The 24,000-nt window shown below is 39.4% G+C and overlaps 1 protein-coding gene and 1 long non-coding RNA gene across 3 annotated transcripts in view; one reads left to right on the top strand and one right to left on the bottom strand.

The window, feature by feature from the left end:
• The window catches only part of LOC107680187 (gastrula zinc finger protein XlCGF57.1-like), a 964,523-nt gene that overhangs the window by 356,107 nt on the left and 584,416 nt on the right, over nucleotides 1-24,000 (top strand). The window lies entirely within an intron of this gene.
• Nucleotides 1-24,000, bottom strand: part of LOC107680208 (uncharacterized) — a 64,166-nt gene that overhangs the window by 39,541 nt on the left and 625 nt on the right. The window contains exons 1-2 of one of the 2 annotated variants that reach the window (XR_001633124.1): nucleotides 1,091-1,193; nucleotides 433-1,005 (exon numbers count right to left, since the gene is read on the bottom strand). This is a non-coding gene — a long non-coding RNA (uncharacterized LOC107680208). Of the gene's footprint in view, nucleotides 1-432; nucleotides 1,006-1,090; nucleotides 1,194-24,000 lie in introns of those variants that run through there. The other variant, XR_001633123.1, reaches the window with a different exon arrangement.

Raw genomic sequence — 24,000 nt, 5'->3', positions numbered from 1 at the left:
GCTCTCCAGGGCCAGATTTGAGGAACCCTGCCTTATAGTATGGCTTTGCTATTAAGGCCAGGTCAATACGCGGTCCATGGTGCTTAGCCGAGGGGTCATATTCCACAAAGATCGAAGTCTGTCCATTAAACGGGCCTCAAAATGGTCGTATAAGCAAAACACGTACTCGGTGTTAAATCCGCTAACTTCTTCCCTCCCTTTTTTCTCTCAAAGAATACATAAATAAATACACATTTCAAGTGGTGACAGATCAGAATTGCAGCAGGCAGCAAATATTTCCCCCTCCCAAATATATGGCACATTAGTTCTGCATATTTAAACAAAAAGATATTCCAAAAACACATTCAGCCCCTTCACGTATTTAACACATCTTTAAGCAGAGATCTGAAAAGGAAGTGACCTTTGACCCTTGAGATGGGCTACTGTACTCACCCCATAACATGCGCCCGAGCTTGAAACTCGCACAGGGGCCCTGGGAGGATAACAGCCACCTTCGGAGACCGGACATGGGAAAGTTCCAGCCTATTAAGCCAGGAGTCCCACGGAGAGGCTCATTTGGGGCTGGGAGAATGAGAACGCCGCACGGGAGAGGGGCAGTGAAATGGATCCGTCCAGACCGCTAATGCTAGAGGTGGGCAAAAGCAGCTAACCGGGTGCAAGGACACATGGTTTGAATTTGGTCCTGTGTCGTAACAGGAGGAGAGAGCCGACTGGCAGCAGAAACCCTCCAACGCTCGTTTCCTACTTCTGGAGAAAGATGATCCTTCCCTGCAAAGCCTTCTGTAGAGTTTCCCTATCCCTCCCCATCTCCTGAGTCCGCCGCTCAAGATTATATCCAATCGGCTCGTCATCAGGCTGAAACAGAGTGGCCTTTGAGTGTCCGAAGAGGGTCCGAGCGAAGACATTCGGCCTCCATCACGAAGCCCCGGCCGTCAGCTTGGGTGACAAACACATCAGGGCTTTTCCTTTCTTCAGGAAGTGCGACGCGAAGTCAGGGTGGACCCACTGTGGCAAGGGCAGAAACAGAATGGATACATTACTAACCCTTCTAGAAACTGAATCTGGCAGAGTGAAAAACCGATGCGCATACGTTTGGGTAAATGACAGATCTGTTGTGGAGAGATAGAGCATCTCAATCGACATTTAGTGAACTTAAGAAATATTCCAAATTCCAGCTTCAGTGCTGCAGCCATTGAAGCTGGTAGCCCAAGACAGTGATTTCCTAAGCACCTTTTGCATGTCTCCTTGATCAAACACACCTTATTCAACTCATTAGTAGAGACTCCAAGACCTGAAATGGATGGGTCAGATGGGTCAGGGAGACATACAAAATGCGTACTACTGGGGAGGGGGCCTCCAGGAATAGGGTTGGGAAACACTGGCCTGCAGAGTTTTTAAAGATTTATTTTTGGCATTTTCAACTTTATTATGATAGCACAGATCAGAACTGACAGGAAGCAAAGTGGAAGAGAGATAGGGGGTGGGATTGGGAAAGGTCCTCGATTTGGGATTCGAACTCGGGACACCTAAAGCGCAACGGCACTGTATGTCGGCACGCTGCCTACATGGTTATCAGCGTCGACCTGGCCTGCAGAGTTGGAACAGTTCTTTTAACTCTTAAGAGTTAAGAGGTTTCTAAACTCGGTCCTGGAGGGACAGTGCCGGTTTAGGTTCAACTTGCCTTAGCACATCTGCCAGGAAGTTTCTAGCATGCCTAGTAAGACCCTGATTAGCTGGTTTAAGGCGTGTTTAATTGGGGTTAGAGATCAACTCTGCAGGACACTGGAACAGGATTGGATGCCCCTGTTTTAACTTCATTTGATTTCTATCCTTTTAACCAGTTTTATTGATAGGTTCAGTAGAAAGACAAGACGGGAAAATTATGACGAGAGAACAGGATTGAGTAATGTTGTCACCAACTCTTGCACCACGGCTAAATAAGTTGAAGCACACCTGGCCTGTGACTTTTCAAGTGATCTTGAAGACCTTGATTAGCTGGTTAAGGTGTGTTTGATTAGGGTTGGACCTGAACTCTGCAGGACAGTGGGTCCCCAGGAGCAGGGTTGAAGATCTATGGGTTGGAGCACCTGCAACTGCTTGACCAGAGATGGGTAAGTCCAGTCCTGGAGGCCCACTGTCCTGCAGAATTTAGCTTCATCCTCAATCAAATACAGCTGAAAAATCTAACCAAAGTCCTCACTAGAAAATTACAGGCAGGTGTGTTCAATTAGGAATAGGGCTAAACTCTGCAGGGCAGTGGCGCTCTAGGACTGGACTTGCCCACTTAAACCAGCAGAAAGCAGAAAGCTCAGCTGCGACCACGAAGCTCAGATGAGTTTTTGAACTGTAGGAATTACCACAATTACCTGACTCAAACGTTTTGTTTCATGCACATTATGCAAAAATAATCTTTGTGTTACTAAAACATTCTCAGTAGTAAGATTATAGAAAATATCAAAGACTTTGTACTGCTGAAGCCACTGCCATGTTAGTTTTAGTTCTTGCAGGAGAAAGGAGGAGGAGGAGCTTTCAGAAAATTGGCAGCAAGGTGAGGTGGTCATTGAGTTAAAATTAAGCTTTACCGCAGCGGGTGGCTGAGGAATGTACTAGTTAAATTCACATACAGCATACAGTACAGTAGAGAGCTAAACGCGGATGAACCTACACACACACAAACACATCTGAGTACTTCTGCACACCATCAGTGCCAAGTCAAACCCATTCCTGGCCTGATCCTAAACCGGGTTGAACTGGATCCTGGCACAGCAGAATCTTCACCCTCGTCTCAGTTACACTGTCTCTGTGCTTTGCATGTTGAACAAGATGCAGCACGCTCATTCTGAGCTTATGAAGAGGTGGAAAGATTAACTTTATTTTGAATTCCTTCCTCTTAATATAGCAATTACCCCCCTCGCCCCACCTCACCGCAGCACCGGGCCTGTTCCCAACATTGAGAGTATTTGTTTTGTACACAGAAAGCATTTCATGCTTACTCTCCATAAATCCTAAACTTCAGAGCAGCATGGCTCTACTCATTTCTGACGACTGCTGCACAAAACGCAAGCCATTTCCAAAGTACAGTTCAAGAATGTGCTCTAGTCTAGTTCTCAAGGAATAAATCATTATGCGTCTCATTTTAAGTTCTTCTTCCTCGTTGTGATTAATTTCTACTGCAGTGTGGATCTAGATCAAATCAGCAGAGCTCAGGTTTTACCTTTAACTCGTCATGTGAGAGATTACTTGATAGAAACTCCACTTGTGGAAAGAAATGTCTATTTGTTGTATTTCTCAAAATATCTGAACGTCATGAGTGGGAGTCAGGGCTGGAGTGGAGCCCATTTCGAGCGCAGGAGTTTCATGCCCAAGGACAGCTCCTGTTACACCCTCTATCCCACGCTTACCATTTTCTTAGCAGTAGAAGAATTTGGATAAATGAAAATGATCCTGTTATATATTACCCATAAGTTTCTACAAAAACATAAAGATAAATAAAAAAATAATTATGCAGTCAATCATATGAACAGGCCAACTGCACAAATGAAAATGACTGTAAATATAAGTTAAAAGTCAAATTCAAATGACTGAGAGCGTAATATCTGTTGTGGCACCCTAGTGGTGGGAGTTTGGGTGTACGAGCACCCACTGACACTGTCTGTCATTGAAAATAAACTAGACACTTACTCTTGCTGTGTGAAACTGCCTTTGTGTCAAAGTGGCACTGGCAGCCCAATTTATGGAAGACCCGCCGGAAATTCTCCTGATTAGCCACTCTAAGCCTGGGGGAGTAAAGACGACAGGATTTTTATTTTTGGGGCGAACTATTCCTTTAAGTATTTTAGCACAGAGCCCGAACAAGACATGCAGAAAGAAAATGTAAATATTGTGTCCACAAATCAAGGATTTGTTCCCTTGACATATTATTAATCTGTTCCCTTATTTTAGTTAAATTGTCGCCAAGCCATTCTTATTCGCATTTTTAGCACTCGACTCTACTGTATTTCAAGTCCCAACCTGCCTGATAAATCCTAAAACTTTCTTGGGAGAGGAAGTTATTCTGATACCCGGTTTTGTTTTTACAAATTTGCATGCTTGATCCCAAGTCTTCTCCAGCCAAAATGAGTCTCAATTCAATAACTTACATTAACGAAAGTCCAAGAAAATCAACCAAACAAAAAGAAAATGAATTCTTAAATACGGCTGGCTACTTCCTGTCAACTGGGTAAAAATATCTCTTAGAAGTGAAGTGAAGGGAGCGAGAGTCTCTGCGATTGCTCCAACACAAACCCTGTGCTACCTGGCACTATCGAGGTACTGATCCCTTGGGTCGGTCGCAGGAAGAACCCCGCAGCAGGGATGCTGAACTTCCTCTACCATTGACCTCTCACACACACATAGCCGTCTTCCCATCTATCTATGTAGTTTTTAATATTAACACTATTCTGCTGTGCACACTAAATATAAATACAAATTTTGGTGACATCTATAAAAACAAAAAAACGGCACTAAACAATGACACAGGAAGCAGGGCCGCCCACAGTCTCTCAAGCAAGACAGGTGAAAAGTTGAAGCTTGTGAATTTCTTGATTTACAGGTGTGCTCCGTTTCAGCTTACAGATTTTGTTGTGTGCACATCAGTTGTAATGCAAGATGTAAAATGTTCAGACGCATGGCAGTGATCTAGACTTTGTAACTGAATGCGTTTCCTCTTCCACACTAATTTTCAAGCTCAGAGACAGGAGAAAAAGGCAGCATTTCTCACCATCCCGATTTTTTTTTAAAGCTTTTTTTACATTATCTCAGATTTTAACTAATTTTTATTATGTTTGAACTTTGCCGTGGTCCTTCCCTCTCTTCTTTTTTGTCTGACTCTCAGATGAACTGCTCGTCACAAACACTAAACAATAGTGTCATTAAGCAGCGCGGCCGCAGAGACGCGTAATTAGGTTAAAACAAAGTGGAAACTCCGGTTCCAGGGAAAGTCCAGAGTTGGCGCGACTGTAAAATGAAAACTGAGCTGCATCCATTTTTGACAGATTGGTACAGACGGGGTAATTCAACACAGTTTTTTGTCCATGCTTTCCATGTGCACATATCATATTCAGAAGAGCAAGCATCAGAAGAAAAGGCCCTTTCCGTTCACAACAATGACAGAACTGTTCTCAAGGCTTTATGTAATACAAAGGCCTCTACGGGGGGTGCAGGGAGAAGCACTTTAATGTGCCACTGCCTCTCTCTTCCTTCCAGCACGGAGAACACACACTTACTGCAACATCTGACTCACACGCCGCAACACCTGCATGATGAGGAAGAGAAGATAAAAACCAGGAGCTTCAGCAATATCATCCCATCTGTACGCCAAGTCATTTGCATTTCAGTAAACAGATCCAGCATGACGCTGGGAGAAAAAGCTGAAAGGTTTACAGTTCCAGTTATGAACTGGCAAAGCTAATTCGGTCTGCAGTGTAAACGAGAGAAACACCGAATCAGCCGTTTACCAACACGAGAGATAATGGCTGAGAAATAAACGCGCTTTATTAGAGACGTCGAGAGCGTTTAATGTCAAAATACATCAAACTGTTAATCGAATGAAGATGGGCGACCGGGACGCTTTATTCTTCACACATTTGTGCAGCAGATGTCTCCAGCACAGCAAATCATGGTTTGCTTTTTGCCCAACAGCAAGATGGATCACATGTTTTTATGACAGTTCATACATGGATAGAAACAAACAGACGTCCTCTGGGAGAAAAAAAAACTGAACTGACACCTCAGCATGGAGACTGTTTGCAGGAAGGATCTGGGCCTTTTAGTCACTGCGACTGCTCGAGTTGGGACAGACGTGGATCCATGATATATATTGAATATATTGTTATATTGAATTTTATGGTATATCAAAAATGAATTAATTGAAATAGGCTTATGGTCCAGTTTGTCATATGCACTGTTAATCCAAAATTTATGGAAATCCAGAGAAAAGATTACAAATAACCTGCAGGGATTATTATATAGTATGCTAAATTGATAATAATCAGAATAGTCACTGCGACTGCTCGAGTTGGGACAGACGTGGATCCATGATATATATTGAATATATTGTTATATTGAATTTTATGGTATATCAAAAATGAATTAATTGAAATAGGCTTATGGTCCAGTTTGTCATATGCACTGTTAATCCAACATTTATGGAAATCCAGAGAAAAGATTACAAATAACCTGCAGGGAAAGATCAAGTGATAATAAACATAAAAACATAAATATTATAAAATAGCATATTATTACTACTTTAAATAGCTGATTCCAATGTGAATGTCTGTTAAACTGTAATTGATTGCTGTGATCAAAGCAGAATTTTCAGCATCATTACTCCAGTCTTCAGTGTCACATGATCCTTCAGAAATCATTCTAATATGCTAAATTGATAATAATCAGAAATGTTTCTTGAGCATCAATGTTGAAAACAGTTGTGCTGCTTCATATTTTTGTGTAAATCGTGATACTTTGTTTTTCAGGATTCTATTTCAGCATTTATTTAAAACAGAAAGTATTAAAAAAATAATAATTACTGACCCCAAACTTTTTTTTTTTAAACAGTAGTCTATCTAACAACAATCATTAAAATATACATTCATACTGTATATGACTACTAAATAGGGATGTAACAATGCACCCCAAGCCGGTTTAAAATCAATACAAATATGTGACGATTCAAGTTGTTTAAGATGTTAAACGAATCGTGATACATTTGGGGGTGGGAGTTTAAATCAGTGCATCACTGAGGAGAACTGACTGTCTTCAGAAATGTTTAGATGGTATTTTCTTTTCATATTGCCTCTCTATAATGTATATTAAAGTAGTGTTCATAACCGCAGCGCTGCTTAGTTTACAGCGTCAAACAAGCCTTGTTTTTAGTCAGTAAATTGCTCATATTGCTTTCATCTCGCTTGTGACTCTTTGATGTGTGAGTATGCAGACTTTTTTCAAGCTCTTCACCTTTGGGAAACTTTTTTGGTCTATGCACCTCAGTTGGATTATTTTGAAGGCGTGGTGAGTCTCTGGCTGCTTCAGCGTCAAACAAGGAAACACTATATTGCTGCTGTTCCATAAGCGCCACCTGCTGGCAGAGTTTATTTTAAAATTTCATTTAGTTTCGTTTTTGCAGCATTTTGTCCAATCAATAATGAAAGGATGCCTTTTCATTTATAATTTGTCCTAAATCTCATTTGCTGCTGTTCCATAAGCGCCACCTGCTGGCAGAGTTTATTTTAAACTTTCATTTAGTTTCGTTTTTGCAGCATTTTGTCCAATCAATAATGAAAGGATGCCTTTTCATTTATAATTTGTCCTAAATCTCATTTTGTTCAAAAAAAATCGCATATCGCATTGTGAGTGTAGTGAATCATTACATCCCTACTACTTAAATGATTCACGCAGAGTAGTGAATGCTCTTCTTCTTTTCATGTTAATACAGGTTCTTTGATTAACATTTACACTGCAAGGCAATTCTCTTCAGAGCACACGTACAAATACCCAAAAAACAGCAGCAGCTGTCCGTCAGTAGTGATGTGAGTCGATACTCTGCTCTACTGACACTGCAGAAAGACTGATATTGTTACATTTTAGTACTAAAGTACTAGTATGTTTGACATTCTTAAGACCAACAGCTTGTGTGTCAGTACACTTGATGTCAGTAAGAGTTCATTTGTTGTAAAAGCCAGGCTCCCATATGGAAATAAAGCCAAATATCACTCCTGTCTGCTTAGATAGGCACACTTCAGAGGGAAACATTAATAGACACACCAATAAAGCACAATCTCTATCTTCTCTGGACAGTTTCTACGCACATGAAGGAGATCAGACAGACAAACAGAGAAACTGAATGTCGTGATGATGAGTTCAGGAAGCTCAAACACAGACTCGTGGTCTGAAAGTGGCCACAGACACATATTGTGTCCAGCTGAGGTGAGAGGAAGACAGAGAAAGAGAGAGGCACGTCCCATGGACAGAGGGCCTCCAACATAAACACACAGGAGCCAGTGCTGCGTTTATGAACATGAACGAGTCTGTGCCACCACTACAGATACACACAAACACATTACCATGCAATGTACTCAAAGTTCCCATGATTGTAGATCAAAAACTGAAAATAACACAGATATGAATTAGTTTCTGTAGCTCAAACAGTAGCATTTTAACTCTTGGACAATGCATCCCATGTTAATAGGGCTGTCAAAATGGCTGAAAAACTAAATTAGATTTTTGTACTTAAATATGATTAATATTTGAATTTAAAATGCGTAATTTCAGTTAGGGGGAAAAAAGCTTTTGGCTTCTCTCCCGAGGCCACAAGAGGGCGCATCGAGCAAAATATTAATAATGCACGTTTATTCAAAGCAATAAAATAACATGACATCTGTAAAAAAAAAAAAGTGCATAATGTTTAAAATAATGTTTATAAACCAATTATAATTAATAAAGTTGCTTAAACAACTATTAACCAAACAGCATCATGTATGTATGCATATTTTAAAACAAAGCGCCGAAAGCCAATCACAAAGAGTACTTTCTTCATTTAAAATGAGATGCAGTGGTCTCGAGATATGTTTTTTTCAAAGTTGAACTTGCATTTATTTTACATGGCTTTCTAAACATGCGACTCTTTTGTGCGAGACGCGAGTGCAGCAGTGATAGATGTTCCTCTAGAAAATGCGCGAAATATGCGTTCTGTGTGAACGGCTTGGTTTCAGTTTTGACTTAAACAACATTTTCTCCGCATTGATGTTCTTTTTCCGCAATATTTTTAATTAACAATGCAGCAGCGCCATCTAGTGGCTTCAACTGGATAGGCTAACAAAAACATTATAATGCATCGACACTTACATCGTCATCGCATCTCGTGCACCACTGATAAGGCTGCAACGTTTTTGCATTTGAATGTGGATTTCTATTTTAAAGGGGTCATATGATGCGATTTCAATTTTTCCTTTCTCTTTGGAGTGTTACAAGCTCTTGGTGCATAAAGAAGATCTGTAAAGTTGCAAAGACTAAAGTCTCAAATCCAAAGAGATATTCTTTATAAAAGTTCAGTTAACCACGCCTACCTAAAACGGCTCGTTCTAACACACCCCCACATGTCTACGTCCCTATGTGGGAAGATTTGCATAACGCCGCCCAAATGTTCACGCAAAGAAAGGTATAACTTTTATTCTCGCTGTAGTATTGTTGCTGCCGCCATGTCGTGAAGGCGCTGTGTGTTTCGTTGTGAATCACCAAAAAATATTATTTTAGTAACTTATTCATTTTAAGTTAAATTGTGCTTTGTTGGTATAATGTCTGCTAGAATGTAAAAAAAAATGTTTAGTGTTAAATATTTTTAAATTGTTTATTTGTAATTGATTTTTTCTTTGAAAAACAAGACAAAACAGTAAAAAGCACATTTTGGCTATTTAATTTATGCAATGGTGAAAAAAATGGTCAGAATACATGGGGGAAAACATAACATTCACACAACATTTAGTCAAACCTTTTTACACAGGACATACATAACCACAATACAAATACAGTTCTCCGATTAACAAGACAAAAACACAAAGGAACAACCAGATACACATTTGTTCACAGATGTAACATGGATTCGCCCAGTGACGTCAGCAGAAACATGCCAGTGTTTGTTCACGTGGCGGGAATAAATGAACCAAGGTTTGAACAAATGATGCTTCTGACTGTTAAGTAAATATGCTGTACTCTTAAACTGTATTACTGTGTCCTGTGGTTATTTGTAAACTCATGAATGACCAATTTGTGAAATGTTAGCAGTTAGAATATATGACAAAACATGTACACTTATACACTAGACATAATCCACACGATAACCCTACATATATCGCACACAACCCTTTTTATGCCTTTCCAGCATCATAGAAATCCATGTAAATGTATCTCCGTGACACACAGAATAAAAGTAACTATATGCCTGAAATGCAATTTTTATGTAATTTGGAATAAAAAATATATATATATAAGCCAAAATTACTTAAAATTAATATTTTAATAGCCGTACAACTTTTTTTTTTTCTTAAGTTGGACAATAATATGGACCTTAATTGGAAAATGTTGTGCATTTAAATAATGGTCAATAATGAATATGTTAGTGATCACTGATTAATAAGGTGAACTTATAAACTTGCAATTTCGCATTCTGTTCACGTGTTTAAAAATGAAGGCCCTGCACACATCATGAAGTGTTTGTTAGAATACAGCCAAAACTGAGAACGTTTGCTTGGAAACTCAAGAGAGTTTGACCCTGATTTACAGTCTGTGAGATGCAGTGTCTCATCTGACCCTCTTCTGCTGAGCAATGTGAGAGATACCCTGATGGCTTTATGGTTGCGCAAATATCCAGTCGTCTCAAAGTGCCGCTTTTGCGGCTTCGCTTTTATGTCGAGGCCAAATGTGTCATTTTATGATAGCTAGACTAGACCAACTGGGAATTTACCGTCTACAATATTAAACCAGGTTTGGAGCGGTAGATGTAAGACAAATGACACAAACACGACTGTATGTGTTGTATGAAATTGACCCAATCATTACGTGCACAAGTAACGATACTCTGAATGGAGATTATCTCGAGTGGAAGTTAAAGGGATAGTTCACACAAAAATGATCATTCTGTCATCATTTACTCACCCGAGTCATTCCAAACCTATTAAGACCTTGGATAATCTTCTAGATCTTTATATGAAACCTGAGAGATTTCTGTCCAGGTAACCAAAATTTTGACGATCCAAAATGGTCATAAAAGCATTGTCAAACAAATACACACGAATCGAGCGGTTACATACAAACAACAACACCCACTTGGTAACAGAAGCTCATGCATATGAGCACTTACAAGCTTTCATGTTTAGAACATGTGATTCACTCTATGTATGTGTTTACTTGTGAATAAAATCCTTAACTGGACATATATGGATTCGTTTTATGACGCCTTTGTAACTTTTTTTTTGGGGATCTTTTATGTTTTGGTTGCCTGGACTTTCAATGGAGAGACAGAAACCTGAAGTAGGCCATGAGGAAATAAAGTTACATAATAAAGTCTTTGATATTAAATGTACCTCAAGAGCATCAAAAGTACAAATAGGCCTAAATATCCTGCTACAGGGACCCAACAGTGCACAACACAAAGGAAATGGAAAAGAAAAAAAACAGAAAAATAGTCCACAACACAGTGCAATTGACAGAAGAATGCCTTGATATTACACTCACATGTAAACAATGTCCTAAATGTTACATATTTGTGCTACAGAACTGATGAAGAACATGCATTGTGACGCTTAACTGAACTCATAAAACACTCTGGAGCAGCACAAGGCATTTACTTTCTCTAAAAGACTGGCATTTAAAGAACCAGTCATTTCATTTTTGGGTGAACTATCCCTTTAAGACATAAGCATGTGCAAATTCATCAGTCTGCACCACTATCGGGGGCAGTCGTGGCCTAATGTTAGAGAGTCGGACTCTGCACTTTGGATGGGATAAATGCAGAGCACTAATTCCGAGTATGGCCACATACCATACTTGGCCACATGTCACATCACTTTCACTTTCACTACAGGGTGGGGCTTTTCATTCACCGCTCATAGGTTTCTATTTACAGCGTGTTTTTGCAGTGTTGACCAATGCAGCCAATCACAGACAGATCTGTTGATTTCTTGAACGCAACAGCCAATCAGAAGTGTTTCAGTAAGAATCCACTCACCGCTCAAATCACTGGAGTCTTGTTCAGTGCTGTTATACAAGCTCGCGAATCCTCTCATTATAACGAACAAAGTGCAGACGCAGTTTAGAGCTTCTTTGATTATAACCGAGCTTTGTGAGACCCGACGAACTAAGACAAGTGACAGCTTTTCAGTGATTATAACGGGAGCATGCTTTGTGTGCTTTCTAGGCTTAATCCATTCAGAATTAAATAAATCCTCTCACAGATTCACTCTCCAATAACAATTTACCCAATGTGGGCATGGTGTAGCATTTACTACTTCAGTTAACGGAGTGGAAGTGGAGCAGGTCTGAGCTGGAGTGATTGAGTGGAGGCGGGGCTAATTAGCATATTTTTTGTCTGTGCATTCTTAAAGAGGTAAGAGCGTAGAGTTACATTCAAGCCATTTTAAGACAGAGACATTATTTTCATGGGAAAAAAAACAAAAGTTTAAATATGTCATTTTGCTTATCAAAGATGGGTTTTAATTAGGGCTGGGTGATATGGCCAAAAAATGATCACGATAAAATATTTCACGTCAGTCGATATCGATAATTATCATGATACATTTCAAATCTTTATTTCTTTCACGTTTAAAGGCAGATTTTTGCTCCCAATTGAAAGTTGTAGAAACCAGACAATTAATTGTGGTTTTAAACTATAGCCTACTGTATGGTGAGAACATCACAAACACGGTTCACGGTTCTGAATTCTTTACAATTTTCCAGTCATTTTTTGCTTAGCAAAATCAATATCTTAATATATAAATATTTCAAAAATATCTTTTGCCGCATTAACATCATATCGAACATTTATCGAACTGTTGATATCGGTTTTTTTTGAGAAAAATATTGCGATAATTGTCATTATCGTTTTATCGCCCAGCCCCAATTTGAATACATAAAATGTGTGACTTTAGGGTTTGGTTCAAACGAATATGATCTTTCAGAACTCCAGAGCGCAAATGCAGATACTATCTAATCTAGTCACTATTGATTTGTGTCTATATTTGGTTTCATCTAGTGGTGACTAGTGGGTTAATTCATCTTTAGATTCTCTTCTTTAAAACCAGTGTTTCTCAACTGACAAATGACTCATATTCATATTCAATCAAACAAATTCACACATCAGCCTCAGAGCAATTAGACTCGCTAACTTATGTTTTTCCCAAAATGTCTCATTTTAAATGAACTGGGAACCATTGCAGGTTTTTGAGACTGAATTCAGTGTTTTGGCACTGAATAAATATCTACATTTATAAGCAGTTATTTTAGTAAGTCATTCGGTTCTTGAATGTTTCATTCAAGTAATTTTTCTGAGGACTGGAGCCCTGGCTGTGTGAGGGCTGGGTCAGATTGTGCCTGTGTGTGTGTGTGTGTGTGTGTGTGTGTGAGTGAGTGTGTGTGCGTGTGTGTGTGTGAGAGTGATAATCCTATTAAAACTGCCTGACTGCGTGTGTGTGTGTGTGTGTGTGTGTGTGTGTGTGTGTGTGTGTGTGTGTGTGAGAGGGAGAGAGTGAGTGTGTGTGTGTGCGTGCGGGTGAGAGAGTGTGTGTGTGTGCGGGTGAGAGTGTGCGTGTGTGTGTGTGTGTGTGTGTGTGTGTGTGTGTGTGTGAGTGAGTGTGTGTGCGTGTGTGTGTGTGAGAGTGATAATCCTATTAAAACTGCCTGACTGCTACAGCAGCACCTGCTTAAAAATTCCCAAGAAAACTCCTGCCACCCCATGAACACTGTCAGCATGTGTCTGTGCTCACTTCACTTCACTACAGAAAACTGTCCAGAGAAGTGAGCTAAAATAGACAAAATCTTGCTTTCTGGAATGTAAAAATGATGAATAAATATATGAATGAAGTTTGAATTAACATTAGGGTTTTCGGTTGTAGGGTTAGTCTGTACTAGGGATGGGCAATACAAGTTTTTCAGCCTTTTGATGGCAAAATATATTTTGCCAGAAAAATCACTGTGAAAATATGCTGAATAATTGGACCCAGTCCAAAGTCATTACAATTAGCTTTAAATGTTTTAAAAAACATGTTTCTTTGAAGACAGATTAAAAAAGTAACTAATTAAGAAAAAAAAAGTTTTAATCTCAAGTAGTCTAAAATATAACTGTGGAGCAGCATGTGTATCTGGAACAAAATGTCTTAAACATTAGCTAACAGTATGGAGGACAAAACACCTACCTGAGCTTTGACCTACAGTACCACACCTGAACACACACACACACTCGCGCACACACACACTCACACTCGCACACACACAAGCTTCACTCACATGTAGCAGCTACTGAAGCTGCACTGTTTTGTTTTTGCTCGTCACTGAGAAACCAAAGAGTCCAATCTAGAGAAGAACTACATGAGGAACAAAGTTCCTCCAATAATCTCAAAGTATAGTATTTGCTTCGGGATACGCGATAAGCTTTGACTGAGCGGTGCAAACGCACTGGAGCCGGTCCACACACTGACCGCCCTCATCTGACTCTGTGCCACGCTCTGATTGGCTGCCGGCCATTCGGCCACTGGATATTGCGCTGTGATTGGTCAACAGTGCACAGCAAAGTCTGCTGAGAACTTCAGCCCTCTCGTTCGGTTTCTCGTAATCCCTGAAGGCTGGAACCTGCGTAACGAAGCATTTTAAATCGCACCAAATCTGATTTGTTGAAAGCAAATCTGGGCAAGGTTCAAGTATGCGGCGCTCCGAGCTTCTTTTTGGATTTACTTACAACGGCCTCCTGAGTAGAGCTCAGAGAAACTCATATGATAGTCAGGATTAAAGTATCACTCTCGCTGCTTCTGCACTTTATAGCTGAAAAGTGCTCCAGTGGAACGGGATCGGCAAAGGATCTTGAGACGGGATTCGAACTCGGGTCGCCGCAACTGCACTCACGGGAACTGAAGTTCGAATCCCGTCTCGAGGTCCTTTGCCGGATCGATCCCACTCAGCACTCTCCACCCAATGCTTTCCTGTCTGCTTAGCACCCTATGATTTCCGCGATGCAGAAAATGCAGACGGAATTGCGGAATCCAGTCATAAAAATGGAATTTACTGTATAACGCGGAATGTCACGGAATTTTGGATGAATAAATCAAAAGTAGGTCATTACACTTGAATCAAAACATGATATAGACTAGTGTCTGTGAATATTAAGCAGCAAAAAAGACTATTTAAATATGAATCCTGTGACGCGTGATTTCGTTTACTACACACATACTGAAGCGCGGCGTTTTCAGCGAGTACATGAACACACGAACATGATCGTTATATCATATAAACTTAAAGGTCTTCATAGCAACCTGTCAAAATAAAAGTTTGCTTAGTTAATGTAATGATAGTACTAATAAAATTATTATTAAAACATTATTTTAAGGAATATTCACCAGAATTTATTTATCAGAAAAATAAATGTAAATACACAACCCAGTATTTCTGAAAAAAATAAAATAAAAAAGAGAAAATTTTTTATAAAATTATTTAGAAAGGCTTTTGATTATTAAAATCTAATGAAATCATTCAAATGTAATCAAGAAAATTAATGGAAAACTGAATTTGGTAAAAATAAAACTACATTTCAGAAAAAAAAATTTAATTGGGCCTTAATTTTATTTTTGTTTTAATACATTTTTGTTAAATTGCGCAAGTTTCATGATTTCAATTAATTAGACATGCTTTTTGATTAACAATATTTAATTTAACCATTAAACCAGAGTATAGAAAACTTTTTATTGAAAGAAAGAAAAAAAAAACAGAATCCAGAAAAATTAAAAACGGAAAAAATGGAATTTGGGAAAAAATAAAACTGATTTCATAGGGCCGTATCTGCTTTATGCTGTCCTGTTCGAATAAAGGCATAAAAAAGCCCATTAATAAATCTTTAAAAAAGTGCTCCAGTTTACCTGAAGCTACCAATCAGCCCACGTGTAGAGCAGAGCATTGATCACACTGACAGTGTGAGAAACAGAGGACGCTTTTATAGCGCTGCTATTGCTGTCACCCAATCACGATCCGGCCCACCCGCATGACGAGCGCGTCACTTCACAGAGATCTGGCCACGGACCAACTGAGAGCTTGGCATCGGCCAGGTTTCCGTGTCTTCTGCTTACACACACATACACACACACACACACACACACACACACACATACAGTATCCTGGATTTCACCAAACCGGCCGTTCCAGCCACCTGTCAAGCCAAACAAACGCCTGTCCAAATGATTAACTGTGCATTGCACAAACTGCGAAGTTTAACCTTTCACACCAACATGACTAACCCAAGTTCACATGACTTGAAAAGATTCCTGCAGAAGGCCTGGTTTCGCCGAGACAGAAAGAGCAGCAGAAGATCCTCTTTATTGAGGCGGAGGTGGACGTTATCTCTTTGCTTTGATCTTCAAAGGCCGACGGTGACGGTCAATAAGACGGGAGAGTAATCTGGCTCTGTAACCACACTGAAGCACTGCAGGATCACATGCGTGTCGTTTCTGCAGTCGCAGTGCCATCTAGTGCTCACCGCTGGGATTCACACATCACTCCGCCCACAGCAGAGGCTGGGAAAAAACTATGCTAAATATAATTGTACAGAAAACTGAATGGTTAGCTATTAAAAGAGAGGAGAAAGCATTCCTGTAACCTTTGATGTTAAGGGCTGTGTGTCGTATCAAGCTCAAGCAGTAAGAAACGAAACAGATGCCAACATGAACAATGACAAGTCCTCACAAGCCATGAAACACAAGAACGTGACCTAGATATATGAGTTGCAACAAGAATAAATATGAATGCATGCAGTCAAAACAAGTATCACGGCATAATTTGATTTAAAATGCTTTTATTCAATTTACTTCAAATCAGCAGAAATCTGTTCATTGTGAAAACAACATTTTGTTCATGCACATTGAACACTGTCTAAATAGAATTGTGCAACAATCAAGATTCAATTAGTTAACAAGTACAACTGGATTTATTGACTATAAATATATCGACCTGGTTATTGTGCATTTAAAACAAATTCTCGGTTCATTGGTACTATTACATAAATCTTATTCTTACTTGTATTTGTATGCATCACATTAAGTCTATAATATTCAAATGTGTGACCCTGGAGCACAAAACCAGTCATAAGGGTCAATTTTTCGAAATTGAGATTTATGCATCATCTGAAAGCTGAATAAATAAGCTTTCCATTGATGTATTGATAGGACAATATTTGGCCGAGATACAACTATTTGAAAATCTGGAATCTGAGGGTGCAAAAAAATCTAAATATTTAGAAAATCATCTTTAAAGTTGTCCAAATTAAGTTCTTAGCAATGCATATTACTAATCAAAAATTAAGTTTTGATGTATTTACGGTAGGAAATTTACAAAATATCTTCATGGAACATGATCTTTACTTAATATCCTAATGATTTTTGGCATAAAAGAAAAATTGATAATTTTGACTTATACAATGTATTGTTGGCTATTGCTACAAATATACCCCAGTGACTTAAGACTGCTTTTGTGCTCCAGGGTCACATATATATAAATCTGAACTAATCTGAATAGTTCTGGAGTATAACAACATTTAGAAACCAAACACTATAACAGTTTTCTATATTGTGCCCTATGCAGTTTATTTCAGTGTTAAATCTCAAGATGTCTAGCCTTAGGAATGCGTCTGAAAAATGACTGTTTTTGTGAAAAGCATTGGCAAACAGTGTCATAACGCCCCATGTGTGACGCTTCAGAGAGTGCTATTGATGCTGAATTCCCAGCAATATCATCTGATAACACAACAAAAGAGATCGCTAACTAGCACTTTAATTTGGGGACCAGTTCTCACTATTAATCACCTATTAACTGACTTTTTCATCAATAAAGTCTTAATTTAGTGCTTATTAATAGTTAGTAAGGTAGTTGTTAAGTTTAGGTATTAAGGAATCTAAAATATGCTCATGCAGAATAAGACATTAATATCCCAGATAGCACACATAGGTCTGCAAGATGTCTGTTAAAGATCTCTTGATCTGGAAAGCATCTGCTGGTTACAAACGTCTGACAGACGTCTTTCAGATGTCAGTTTTACATACATTCTAGACCATAAACATCTTAAAGACATCTAAAAGGAAACATCCTACAGACACATTGCAGATGAGCAAACCCCCCCCAAAAAAAACATCTTACAGACATCTCCGAGATGTACGTGTGCTATCAGGGATGTGCTTTATAAGTACAAATAAACAGCCAATATACTAGTAATATGCATGCTAATAAACAACTGGCTAATAGAGATGAACTGAAGTGTTACCTCAAGTCAAACAAAGCCTCATGAATGTGGATTTTTAAGCCAGTTTTCTTAAGTTTTATTCAGCTAGAGCAGTGGTTTTCAACTCAGCTGGAGTGACTAAAGGCCATTGTATTGAAATTCATCTCACAAATCACAAATTCAAGAAAATCGACACAACATATGTTCCAACATATGTTAGCCTACTTCTTTGTTTTTGAAAGAAACACAAAGGTAGCATGTAAATATAGTCCAAAAACAATGCTAATCTGCTACTAAAGTCTAGTCAAGTTAACACTACTGTCTTAGAAGAAGGTAAAGTTCAACCTGACCAGAAGTCAAGCGTTAATCTGCGTTTCCAGTCTGGCAGCTTCAGGAATGAAGACTGGAAGATGCTGCAATTTAACCCTGATTTATAGTTTCGAATAAAAACCACCGTTACTTAGTCCTGCTATGGTGCCTAGTTTTGAATGACAGATCTGACACTGAAGCGACTCTCACCGGCCACCAGGCGGCGCCACACACCGCCAAATAATTCACGTACAGAATCCTCTCCACAAACTGTGTGGCATATTTCTGCTAGACTTCAGTGAGGGCAATTCAGATTCTGAGCACCAGCGTTTTTGTAACTTCAAACACACAACGAGGAGTTTCAAAATGGAAAGAAAATGGCTTCAGAGTGTTTGCTTTCGTTTGAAAAGAGAGGCATGTGTCTAGGCTGCACTAACTCGTGTCATTTAAAGACTGACAGGTGCGATTGAGACCAACAGAGACGACCGCAGACTTCAGCATGCATATCAGTTCAGTGTGTGCTAAAGCCACATTCAATCAGGTTAATCACGTCCCAAACCGCACCCCACACTTTCTTGTCAATAAGAAACCAAAACCACAAACCAGACCCTGATGGTGTTCCTGATGCACATGGTGGACACCGCAAGACCGCCATTCTTTAGCATAAACTTTGCACAATTACTCCAAGTCTCCTTAATCAAACACAGATGATTACAACTCATCAGAGACCTGAAATGTGACCCTGGAGCTCTTAAGTCACTGGGGTATATTTGTAGCAATAGCCAACAATACATTGTATGGGTCAAAATTATAAATTTTTCTTTTATGCCAAAAATCATTGGGATATTAAGTAAAGATCATGTTCCATGAAGATTTTTTGTAAATTTACTACCGTAACTATATCAAAACTTCATTTTTGATTAGTAATATGCATTGCTAAGAACTTCATTTCGACAACTTTAAAGGCGATTTTCTCAATATTTTGATTTGTTTGCACCCTCAGATTCCAGATTTTTAATCCAATCCTAACAAACCACACATCAATGGAAAGCCTATTTATTCAGCTTTCAGATGATGTATAAATCTCAGTTTTAAAAAATCGACCCTTATGACTGGTTTTGTGCTCCAGGGTCACAAATGTGTGTCAGACAAAGGAAGCGTGTAGTATGTGGCGTGCCGAGGCTCCAGGAACAGGGCTGAGAGCCACTGGGTTAAAAAACTGAAACAGAAACGGTTTGACATGACTGTCAGCAGTTCTTAAACTGACAATAGATCACTTAACACGTCCAGACAGAGAAAATCCCAATGGAGACCCATCACACCTTCAGCATTTCCTAGGCTCTCTGTGCAGGAATCAAGCCGGTTTCAGTGCTTTCCAGTTCTCTGACCTTTCATCCGGCCATTTGGTTTTCTCAGCCTCCTCCACTCATAGACACATTCACATTCCCACACACAGACACTCGCACACCTCTGAACAAAGCTCCCATTTTGCTAAGGAAGGGTCAGCAGGTCCTCCATCAGACAGACGCTTGTTCTTGGTCGGAGGCGGCGGGCCGATCCCAGACCCCCTCTCTCCAGCATCACCGCCCCAGAGACAAGCTGCCCATTGTTCCCGCAGCGCTAACAAATGACAGACCACGCTAAACACACACACGGAGAGACACGGAGAGTGTACGGCGCACAGAGATGGGACTGGACTCAATGTGTTAGAACTGCAGTAAAGCACATGCAAACAAAGAGCAGTGCTAATTATATGTGACCCTGGAGCACAAAAGCAGTCTGAAGTCGCTGGGGTATATTTGTAGCAATAGCCAACAATACATTGTATGGGTCAAAATGATACATTTTTCTTTTATGCCAAAAATCATTAGGATATTAAGTAAAGATCATGTTCCATGAAGATATTTTGTAAATGTCCTACTGTAAATATATCAAAACTTAATTTTTGATTAGTAATATGCATGGCTAAGAACTTAATTTGAACAACTTTAAAGATGATTTTCTCAATATTTTGATATTTTGCACCCTCAGATTCCAGATTTTCAATCCAATCCTAACAAATCATACATCAATGGAGAGCTTATTTATTCAGCTTTCAGATAAACAAAGGTGTGTGTTTGTAGAGTAATTTACAACAGCTTCGAACGCGGCTCAGCCAATCAGAATCAAGGACCGGAACTCTCCGTTTTATAAAATGAAAATGTAACATTTTTAAAGTACAAATTATTCTATCTAATGCACCTTGAGAGTTCAAAATTTAGAGCTCCAACCCATGTTCTTAACTAAGAAAACTTAAGTCAGAAAAAAGACTTGTACCTGAACTTTAAAGGGGACTCAACCCCCTTTTTATTTGTGATATACTGTCTCAGACTAAATTACATTTACACTTGGGTTTTTAGGAAGCCAAACAAATTAGAATATAATAATATTAATAGTAAAAGCAACAATGACAGCAATAGCCATATGTTGTAAAACAACTGCACTGTAAAATAAATGAAAATGAATATTTCATAGGTATATTTACACTACAGTAGGGACATTACAATACTTCTTTCCTAATTTCTACACTTGAAAGAGATATTTTGAATTTGGACTGCATTTAAACCGCTAGCTGTCATCAATTCATACTGCACTTTAAAGCTTTTATTTTGACGGAAACGGCAGTAGAGCTTTTATTTTGTAGGAAATCTCCAGCTTCAGTGAAAACCGTCTTACAAAAACGCATCTCACTACAAATCTAGTGAAATGCTGTAATCATCTGCCGTGAAAATAAAGCTTGGTGGCCGTTGCGTTCCCAAACGTGCGCTAAACTCACAGCAGCACGTGCAATAAACGAATTCCCTGCATTCATTCACAGTGAACGGAGCCGTTCTGCGGCGCGGAAAACACCGGATCACGAGCCGATCGCATGAACGAAGTGTGCGCTTCGCTTTGAAACACGCAGCGTAATCATACTTAATGAAGGGATTAAGCCATCTTGTGCTTTCGGTTTTATTTCGTTTGACAGATACTGCGCCAAAGCATAATGGCTCAAAACAAATGTATTTTAAAAACGACCCTTTTTGCCCGGAAAACCTATCATTTCATATCGTCATGTGACCACGATAATATCGAGACAATTTTGCTATCGCGATATTGATAATATCGTTACATCTCTACCTAAACACCTAAATAAATATTTAAAAAAAAAACAGAAATGTAGTTGTTAGTAACTAGCCACTGCCATCTTGGCAAGCGATTAAAATTTATATTCTAACTAACTGCACAATGTGGCAATTAATTACTATAATTAATCTAAATTTACTAAATGTATCTAGTTTGGCGGAGAAATTACCCTAAAAAGATAATTTAAAGCCATTATTGAGTTAAATGAGAAACACATCAAATAGGCTATTACAAATAGTAGCTTCAAACTAAATATTTTACTTGATTCCACACAGAATTATGCCTTAAATTTTTTTTTTTAATTAAATGATTCTCTGAATAAGATCCTCAAACTGCCATTAGGTGGCAGTAAAAGTCATTCATTCATTGAATAGCGAGTCACTCATTGGATTTGTTCAAACGGCTGACTCATTCAGGAATGAAGTAAAAGGCTCTCTTTATGAACGGGTCACTGAATCATTGGTTCACCTGATTCCTTCAAAATGTCAATTGTAACTCAGAAACGAATCACTGCTGCGTTGCTTCGAAGATGCACAATTTTCATTGGGAAAATTGAGCAAAAACAGACAATATTGTGTCACCAATCAAAATTGACCTAAGAAGTAGTGATGGCGCTTTCGAAGCACACAGCTTCGAAACTATTGCGAATCGTTTGTTTCGAAACAGTGGTTCAGAGCACGTATCAAACTGCCAAAGTCACGTGATTTCAGTAAACGAGGCTTCGTTACGTCAAACTGGTTTCGAAATTTTAATGGTTCGCCGCTGGGGGTGGGGGGGGCGATCTCCACGAACCCGTGAATCATGCGAGTTCATCGAGATCGCCCCCCAGTGGCGAACCACTGAACCAGCGTCTATGGTTTTTACCTGATCTCAGATCAGTTTAATCAACTTGTAGACATTTCTAACGAGACATTCGTGTAATTTAAAGGATGAGAAGTAGTTAATAGTCTCTTACTGGCTTCTATGTAGAAGCTGTTCATAAAGCACTGCAAATTAATATAAAATATTTTTTAAAAACTAACTATATTTAATTGTGTTTTATTATTTTTATTGCATTTAATGTATTATACTTTCAATATAACATTTGTTTTATTTACTTTTTTTATGCATGTTTTAGCCTGAATTTTTGTTGCTTTTACACACTTTTGACCAGCAGGTGTCACTAGCGTGCGGTGTTTCGAGCGCTTCGAAACAGTGAATCGTTTTTGCGAAGCAATTGGTTCAATTGATTCGAAGCTTCGAAAAGGTTAGTTTCTCCCATCACTACTAAGTAGGTCTGGCTGCTTTAAATGCGTCAATAAATTTTAATGCGTTATTTTTTTCATAACCGCGTTTTAATTTGACAGCCCTACATTTTGCTGCCTAAATAACACTGGGTTTAAAGGCACGCACATTGTAAGGTAACTAGTGGTTTTTAAAGTAAAAGTGTGGTCATTTTAACTGAACATTACAGTTTATGGCTTTCCTGACAGATGCACACACACAGACTGCAGTCCTGTCTGGCGGCGCATGTACGTTTCTCTTGTGGTTTACCACAGATGTGTTGGATGACAGCGCAGTAAACATCTGCAGCGCTACTGGCGCACACACACCTCCTCAGCCCTGTTAACGACAAGAGCACAGCCAAACATTCAGCGGCACCGGGTGACCAAAGGGTCAAATTAACAACTGATGAAACGAGCCCAAACCCAACACTCCTCGGTTCACTTGAGTAGCTAGTTTGCGAGAAGAGTTGCTTCTTCTGAGCACAACACGAACACATGCTTCCCGCTGCTCGTTTAAGATAACAGGAGGAGGAAGAGGAGTGAAGAGGAGACCCTGGGGTTTAGTCAAGGGCCCCCGGCTGACACAAAGTGTTTCTTTGTCCCTCTCCGGACGGCATTCCTATGCATCGGGGACAACTTTATTGACACTTCGGTCTCTTTTGTGCAGGGAGCGTCCCGCCGTCAATGCCGGCCCTGAGAGTCACTTGCTGTGGGACATAGGGTCCCTCTCCAGAGGAGAAAGGAGGGCTTGTTTGTGGAGGATGTGCTGGAGAGAGGGGGACGCTGGGGGGACTCTGGGTACAGTGGATCTCTGTCCAGAGCCCAACAATAGAGCCGCATCTGAGCTGCTCTAAAACACGTCCACCGTCTAAACACACCTCAGAAACACGCTCGTGCTGAACGTAACGGAGACACGAGAAAATCACGAGCGGGAAGATGCCGCATGTCATCTAGAGGAGACGACAGAAAATACCGCTTCTACCCCACAGAAGCATCAGTGAAGGGTTATACACCCTACCAGAGCTGATTCTGTGCCAACAAAATGAAACGAATAATATCTGTTTCAATTACTAGGGCTATGAGATGCTTAACTTCAGGATCAGTACGATGAGAGCCGTCAGTGTAACGTGCTTGAAATACTGTTATTTTACCACAGTACATAAATTACATTTTCATTTTTATATATATATGTATATATATATATATATAGCCGTTGAGATACATATATACACACATATATATATATATATATATATATATATA

The sequence above is a fragment of the Sinocyclocheilus anshuiensis genome, unplaced genomic scaffold, assembly GCF_001515605.1.
Source record: "Sinocyclocheilus anshuiensis isolate Anshui unplaced genomic scaffold, SAMN03320099.WGS_v1.1 scaffold492, whole genome shotgun sequence".
NCBI lineage: Eukaryota > Metazoa > Chordata > Actinopteri > Cypriniformes > Cyprinidae > Sinocyclocheilus > Sinocyclocheilus anshuiensis.
This window is presented reverse-complemented; position numbering and strand designations above follow the sequence as displayed.